Source organism: Myotis davidii, unplaced genomic scaffold, assembly GCF_000327345.1.
Source record: "Myotis davidii unplaced genomic scaffold, ASM32734v1 scaffold332, whole genome shotgun sequence".
Lineage (NCBI taxonomy): Eukaryota > Metazoa > Chordata > Mammalia > Chiroptera > Vespertilionidae > Myotis > Myotis davidii.
The window spans coordinates 1322198-1330131 of record NW_006285779.1 but is presented as its reverse complement, the minus strand read 5'-3'; positions in this window follow the sequence as shown (position 1 = coordinate 1330131).

The window sequence follows — 7934 nt, the reverse complement described above, 5'->3', positions numbered from 1 at the left end:
TTGAACATAATTAAAGCATAGTGATTAATCACAAAAACAACATGTAATTAGATATGTGTTTTCTGATGGTCTTAGGCGACCCCTGTGACAGGGTCGTTTGACCCCCAAAGGGTTTGTGACCCACAGGTTGAGAACCGCTGCACTAGAGGATTGTGGGTTGTGTAGGATTCCCCCACCATTGCTTCTAGGACCTCTGTGATCCATTAGAGGAGTAGCTTCTTTTTAAGGCCCAGTTGCTTTGAATTGCAGACTGGGGATTTCCATGTAGGTCTGCATATTAGTGTTTCACTTTATGTCCTCCCTGGGTGCTGTTGAAGAGGCGAGCACTGTGTACATAACACTGTTCTTATTAGACGCCCTAGGAGGGAGCTATAGGAGGCACTTAAATCAGGTTTAAAAAAGGGGGTTTGCAGAGGCATTAAAGCTTGAATTATAACTTGAATATTATCTGGCAGAGCGAGTGAATGTGTTCACGGCTGTCCCTGGTCTCTGAGTTTGCAACTGCTTCTGTGCTATTCTTCCAAAGCTCCACTATTCACCTACCACCTTTTATCAACATTCGTGTCCACTAGCCCCTGATAGGGACCTCTGCCCCCTCCCCATTGCAGGATTTTTGCATGTTTGCCTTGGTATCTACCCAATGCTATTTCCCATAGTTGGAATTTCTTCTATGTTCTTCCATGTCTATAATCCAAATGTAGCATTTAAGGTCAAGTACAAGAGCTATGTCTACCATGTACCTTTCCCTAATAATGCCATCCTTCACTGAATATTCCTTATTCAATAGTCATTCACTTAATAGTTACATATTGAAAGGTGTGATGGTCATTTACATTAGTTTGCTGGTGCTGCCATAATAAAGAACTACAGACTGGGTGGCTTAAACAACAGAAATTTATTTGTTCACAGCTCTGGAGTCTGTAAGTCGAAGATCAAGGTGTTTGGTTTCTCCAGTGGCCTCTCTGCCTGGCTTGTAGGTGGCCTCTTTCTCGTTGTGTCATTCCTCTGTGTGTGTGCTTCCCTGGTGTCTCTTTGTGTGTCCAAATGTCCTCTTACACCAGTCAGATTGGATTAGGACCCACCCAAATGGCCTCCTTTTACTTAATCACCTCTTTAAGGGCCCAATCTCCAAACAGTCACATTCTGATGTAGGGGGCGGGGGAGGGGGGGGAAGGTAAGGCCTGGGGGATGGGGTGGTGGTGGTGGTGGTGAGTTGGGGTGGAGGGTGAGGGGAGGGTTAGGGCTTCAACATATGAATTTTAGGGGGATGCCATTCAGCCCATAACACCAGTGGAGACAGGGCTGAACAAGGCACGTGTGATATTTGTCTTCTTGTTGTTTGACAGCCTGGTAGAGAAGACAGATATTAAACAACCATTTCCATGAATACATAATTAATTACTATTGTGGGATGATCTAATGGAACACATGGTACTTGAAAAGATAGTTTGGTGTTGGGGGGTTGGCCAGGAAACGTCTCCCTGAGGAAGTGAGATTTGTAGGACGGATGCATGGGCATCAGCCAGGTGAAGAGGGAGGGTTGAGTATTCTAGACAGAGAGCTCAGCGTTTGTGAATTTCAAGTAGTAGGGAAGAACAGGACATATGAGGAATTGAGGAATTCAGCGTGACAAGGAGAGGTAGGAAGGCACCAGGAGGTCAAAGGGGTGAGCTTACATTGGATAGTATGTCTTGACATCTTCATTTCAGTGCTTTTTGCATCCTGCCTTGGACTGTTTTAAAATCTTTTTGTGTGTGGGGAGGGTGGTGGCATGCAGGTTTGGCTTCTCCTCATGCTCCTTTAGGGAGGAGATCCTTTCAACTCCTTCATAGCCTGCACAGTGTGCAGCATAGGGCTGGGAACATAGTAGGTGCTCAAGAAATAAGTTCAGTGAGTGTAATGAGAAATGAAATTGATAGAAGCACTTTTTATTTGTCTAAATTAGGGGCCAACCCAATCTGGGTGGGTGTGCTATTCCTAAAGGCTCTAAAAAGGTGAGGACTTTTGGTACTATGATGCCACCTAGTGTTCCTTTGTATTACAACAACAAAGGGGAGCAGGTTGGAGAGTTTTCCAGTAATCTGAAAAATTAGAAGCGAAGCATTTTCTTTCGTCAGCGTATATTAATTTGTCCAACCGTCCATGCTCTCATCCATGTTTATGTCCACATACACATCTCTCCTGTGAGCTGAACATGTCACATTCCTTTCAACCTCCCGTGGTTCCCTGATCTCCCATGCCCGGGTCTTCCTTTCCCCGCCTTATAAGTAATGCTCTCCAGTATCAGTGTCTCGATTTTCTGAGCACCTGTGTGCTCTCGTTGAATGGCATGTTCTAAACGTTACCATCACATTGTGTTAGAATTGCAGACTCTGCTTTCTTCCTTTTCCCCAATGGAAAGGGAAGTGACTCTGGCTTATTCACCTTTGTGGTTTTTGTGCCTGCCTGTGCCTGCTATGTAACAAGTACTTAAAAAGAGTGTTTTCTGGATTGAATTACTGTTGCCTTGGCAGGCCACCTGCTTGTGCAATGGTCCTTTAAGAAATAACTAGGAAACCAGAAAACACAGAGCCCCATAATAGTATAGGAAGTGGATGGCTAGGTCACTCTCTGATGTTATGGCCCTTTAGGAATGTTATGGAGTCCCTCTACATCAGTGGTTCTCAACCTTCCTAATGCCACAACCCTTTAATACAGTTCCTCATGTGGCGACCCCCAATTTCATTGCTACAAATTGAACATAATTAAAGCATAGTGATTAATCACAAAAACAACATGTAATTAGATATGTGTTTTCTGATGGTCTTAGGCGACCCCTGTGACAGGGTCATTCGACCCCCAAAGGGGTCGCGACCCACAGGTTGAGAACCGCTGCTCTAGATCATGGTGATCCCACAGCTGGTGGTCCCAATGTGTTGTCAGGTTTGCTGTAAACATATAAGTAACCTGAGACCTGATGCCTGCCCAGCTCTACCTCATTTCTGTTATCTTAGCTTTCAGTTTGGTTCAGCCTGCTTCTTCAGCTTCATTTGACACCTCTCCCACATCATGCACACGATGACTCAGCCATATTTTGCTCTGTTTGTCCACCAGATAAGCAGTCGCAGTTCATGAATAAGATATCATTGTATAAATGTTAATTTTCCCAATATTAATTCATAAATTCAATGATGTCCCAATTAAAATTTCTTATGAGGAACTTGAACAACACCAAAAAAATTATATGGGATGGTAAAGGTTCATGAATAGCTAATGTAATTTTGACCAAAGAAGTAAGGATGATGGCCTTGCCCTTTAACCATGACAACTAGCTACAAAACCGTGGTACTGACAGAGGAACCAACCAGGGATCTCAGGACAGACCCATGTATATTTAGGAACCAAGATGTTGAAAAATTGGCTACTCCTATAGAGAAAAATCAAATCAAATCCTTGTCTCACACATATACAAAGATGAACCCTAGATGAATTAGAGAACTGAATATGAAAAAGTAAAACTATGAAGCTAATAGAAGAAAATGACAGCGACTATCTTTATGATCTTGAAGATATTTTTACACTGAAAAAGCATATCCTATATCATAAAAGTTTCCCCTCCACTGGGAGTTCGACCAGGAGTTTGACCAGGGGGCAGGGCCACCGGCCAACTGCCTGTAGCATCTCCCGTCTGGCCTGGGGTTGGCAGCAGCAGGCAGCCGGGGGAAGAAAGGACCAGGCTGGCAACTCGTAGCTGCTACTGACCCTACCCATGCACGAATTTTGTGCACTGAGACTCTAGTAAAAAATAAAAATGATTAAAAAAGGTTTACAAAATTAAGGATCATTGTTCTATAAAGGACATCACAGACAAAATGCCCAGTCTTTGAAAGCAGATTAATGTCCAGACTTTACAAAGGCATCTGGCAAATCAAAAAGACAAATAGAAAAACAGGCAAAGGCTATAAATAGTTCACAAAAAGGGGACCCCAAGTGGCTTATGCATATACCAGCATATAAAGAAACTAGAGGTCCGGTGCATGAGATTCATGCACTCAGGGAGGTCCCTCAGCCCGGCATGCACCCTCTCACAGTCCAGGAGCCCTCGGGGGAGTGGGGGTGGGTTGTGGGGGTGGGCCTAAGCCATCAGTCAGATATCCTTAGCACTGCCGTGGAGGCCGGAGAGGTTCCTGCCACCACCGCTGCACTCACCAAGCATGAGCCGTGAGCCTGGCTTCTGGCTGAGTGGTGCTCCCCCTGTGGGAGCACACTGACCACCAGGGGGCAGCTCCTGTGCCTGTCATATCGACCAGTTGTTCTGCTGTTTGGTCAATTTGCATATTACCCTTTTATTGTATAGGATGTTCAATATCACTAGTAGTTTGAGAAATGCTAATTAAAAAGGTGTTGATGCTATTCAATATTGACAGAAAAATTTAAAAATTGTCTAATTAGATGAGTCAGTATTTATAAGGCACTTAGAATAGTATCTGGCACTTAGTAAACACTATATGAATTTATAAATAAGTAACTACCACATGCTGGCAAGGATGGGCGTGGGGGACAGAAACCCTTACACTAGAGTGGGGGGCAGCAATTGTGGTGTGCAATCCAGCAGTACTTGGTGAAGGTAAGTACTCAGGCTTCCATCAGGCTGCTAGACAACTCTGTGGCATTGGAAAATGGAGTTCTCCACTGTGCAGGTGAATTTGAAACAGGCACAACTTCTGAGTAGTCAGCCTTCTAGGTTCATGACTTGACTAGGAAACAGAGCTTTTGTGGGAAGAAAAGGAGACATCTTCCTCCATCAGGGCACATTACAGGGGAGAGAGTAGGGATTGCTTTTCAGCCCCCACTGGCCTCCTGGCTGGGTGTCTCTATGCAGGACAAATTGCATATGTGAATGCTATGACCCTGTGCATTCCCTATGACTTTAACAATCTCACTCCTAGGTATATATTTCAGAGGAATTTACACACAGATCTAGAAAGGACCACAGACAATCATCGCTGCATTGTTTGTTGGTGGTATTAGGGATGCGGAGGCAGCCTTGGTACCCATCACTTGGGAGGTAGAGTGAAATGTGAGGGGGTCCAATACAGGGTCCTATGCAGCAATCAGAAGCAAGGAACTGGGATGACATTACCTGCAACAGGGATAGATCCTGAAAAAGAATGTCGAGTGAAAAAAGTAGAAAATAAGATGACACCTAAAGTCTGATACCATTACCAAACATTTACAAATGCACTAATAAAAATGGTATACATATTTCAAATTACATATCCCAGCACAGTAGCATGAATGCCAAGGGGCTGAGGATGAGGGTAGGATGGGGATAAAGGGGGAAAAAAATAGAACTAGAGGGGTCTTGCATGATTAATGGAGAGAGAGAGAGGGGAGGGAGAGAGAGGGAGGGAGAGAGAGAGGGTGAGAGGTCTTTCTTGAGAGAAGAGCAGATTTTCACGATGTGGTTCCAAATACGTTTTCCCAGGGTGTCTTGAACTCTGCACCCTACTTTTCTCACACTAGTGACCAAACTCTTTAAAGGCGGAGCCCGTAGTTTCTCTATCTTCGTTTTCCCTGCCTGTGTTTTGCACACAGTAACTGCTTCCTAAGGGGTGGAATTGACTCGAATTGAGATGATTTCTTGTTCCCCTGACAGGGTCTCTGTCACAGAGGGTGGCTGCGGGCCCTTCCCCATCCAGAACCGTCTGGTCCACATTTCCTCATTAGCGTTAGTCTCTGGGCTCTCCTTTGCCGGCTCCCTGTCCCTTCCCCATGCCTCTTTCTCGGTTGCCTCCGGCCATTCGCTCTCTCCAGTCTCTTCGCTATTTCTGACTTCCGTGCGCCCCTTGGGACTCCTCCTAGCTTCGCAGAGGCACCGCCCCCTTATTTCCTTGGCCCCGCCCCATTTAGGAGATTTGCATATTTCCAGGGACGACGCGGCCCCGGTGGGAGCCTCAAGGGCGCCTCCCCCTTCGAAACTCCGCAGCGCCCAGAGAGAGCGTAGCGGTTGCCAGGCGACGGGGGGACGCCTCAGCGTCTGCTTGCGCCGCCCGCCCCCGCCCCCCCGCCGGAAATAGAAATAACGTGGCGCGGTTTTAGACGGCCGGGCCAGTGCACAGCCCTTTCCTCAGAGTCTCGCCGGGTTTCTGCGACCTCCACAGCAGCCTCTGAGGCCGCCTGCAGAGAGCGTCAGGATGGCCGAGGTCAGGAGTCAGCGCCCCTCTCTGTCGCTTCTCGCTCGACCCCTCCCCCTGTGCCTCTCCTACTGTCGACTTATCCTCTGTCATACCCACGGATTCCAATATTTTCCCCATTAATATTCTAACCTCACCCCACCCCCCTGTCCCAGTTGGCTCTGGCCCCATCACCTCCTGCCCCTCCTTCAATTGGGTGGGTACTCCTCCACTCTGTCCCCCCCACTCCCCCACCAACTATTACATTGGCGCTGTGCTAAGCGCGGTAGGAAACGCACGACCAGCACCCACTCCTACATTTTGAGCCACAAGAGAGAAACGAATAGACATATTGATGGCTCACGGACTGATGGGACCTACAAGAAGGCTTAGGAGATATCTACTGTCACCCCTACTCACTGACCCTTGTATACCTGTCACACCATGATTCCCTATCAACGGATCACCTTCTGTAACACATCTTCATTAAGTTCTTCAGCCCATCACCATTGCCCCGTATTATCATTGGCCATTGTGTTATGATCTTGTAGCCTTTATTCACTCCCCACCATTGTAGCACACCCCATCTTCAGCCTCACCCATGAGGGGTCATCTCTGCAACCCTTTAAAGACAGCTGTCTGTCCATTAGCACCCTCATTTATAACTTCGATGGTATCACTTGCCATTCATAGTCCCTGTCCACCAAGGCCCTACCAGAATCCTTCATGGCCCTATCAGAGCTCTCCCCCATTTCACCCATCACATGGTCAGTCCCATTCAGGATCAGATACAGATTTTGTGGGGCTCAATGAAAAATGAACGTTCAGAGCCCCTTGTAAAAAATTATTAAGAATTTCAGGATGAGCCCTAACTGGTTTGGCTCAGCGGAGAGCCTTGGCCTGTGGACTGAAAGGTTCGATTCCGGTCAAGGCCATGTACCTTGGTTGTGGGCACATCCCCAGTAGTGGGTGTGCAGGGGGCAGCTGATGTTTCTAACTATCCCATGAGAGAGTAGATTAGTAAACTGACTGGGGAATGGGGCCAGTCTGAGCAAGGGGTCCTATGCATTGTCTCCCACCCATGAGGCCAGCCCTGGTCCCAGCTCCTGTCACCACCATTATACTTCCACCCCTATTGGTTCTCATGTCTCCTCTACACCATTCACATCCCCTCAGCATTCCATCTCCTCCATGATTAATCTCCCCTTCTAAACTCCATCTTCCCTGGTCAATAGTTCCCTCTCCTTATCATACAATCTCTTTCATACCCTCTATCTTCCTCACTGCCAGAGAGAAACATCGATCAGCTGCCTCTAGCACACCTCCTACTGGGGATATGCCCGCAACCAAGGTACATGCCCTGGACCGGAATCGAACCTGGGACCTTTCAGTCCGCAGGCCGACGCTCTATCCACTGAGCCAAACTGGTTTCGGCCTCTTGTCTCTCTTATATCCATACTGCCGGGGCCACATTTCTTTCCCCCACTACTCACACTTAATTATATTTCTTTTCTTCCCATCTTCTCCTCCCGTTCCTTCTAATTCTTCCTTTCCCCCCTATTATTTGCTTTTGAATATTTCCTCCTCCCCCTGCCACTAGTCATTGGTTTATTTCATTCTTCTTCATTTTCCGTACATTAGCTCCAGATACCAATACTATGAAATGATTATTTCCCAGTCCCTTTCCTATCATTATCTCCCCTATTTCTTCTTTCTGTTTTTCTTCCCACTTGATCTCAGCCAACTTTTTCTCACCTCTGCTTTCATAAGTGTTAATTC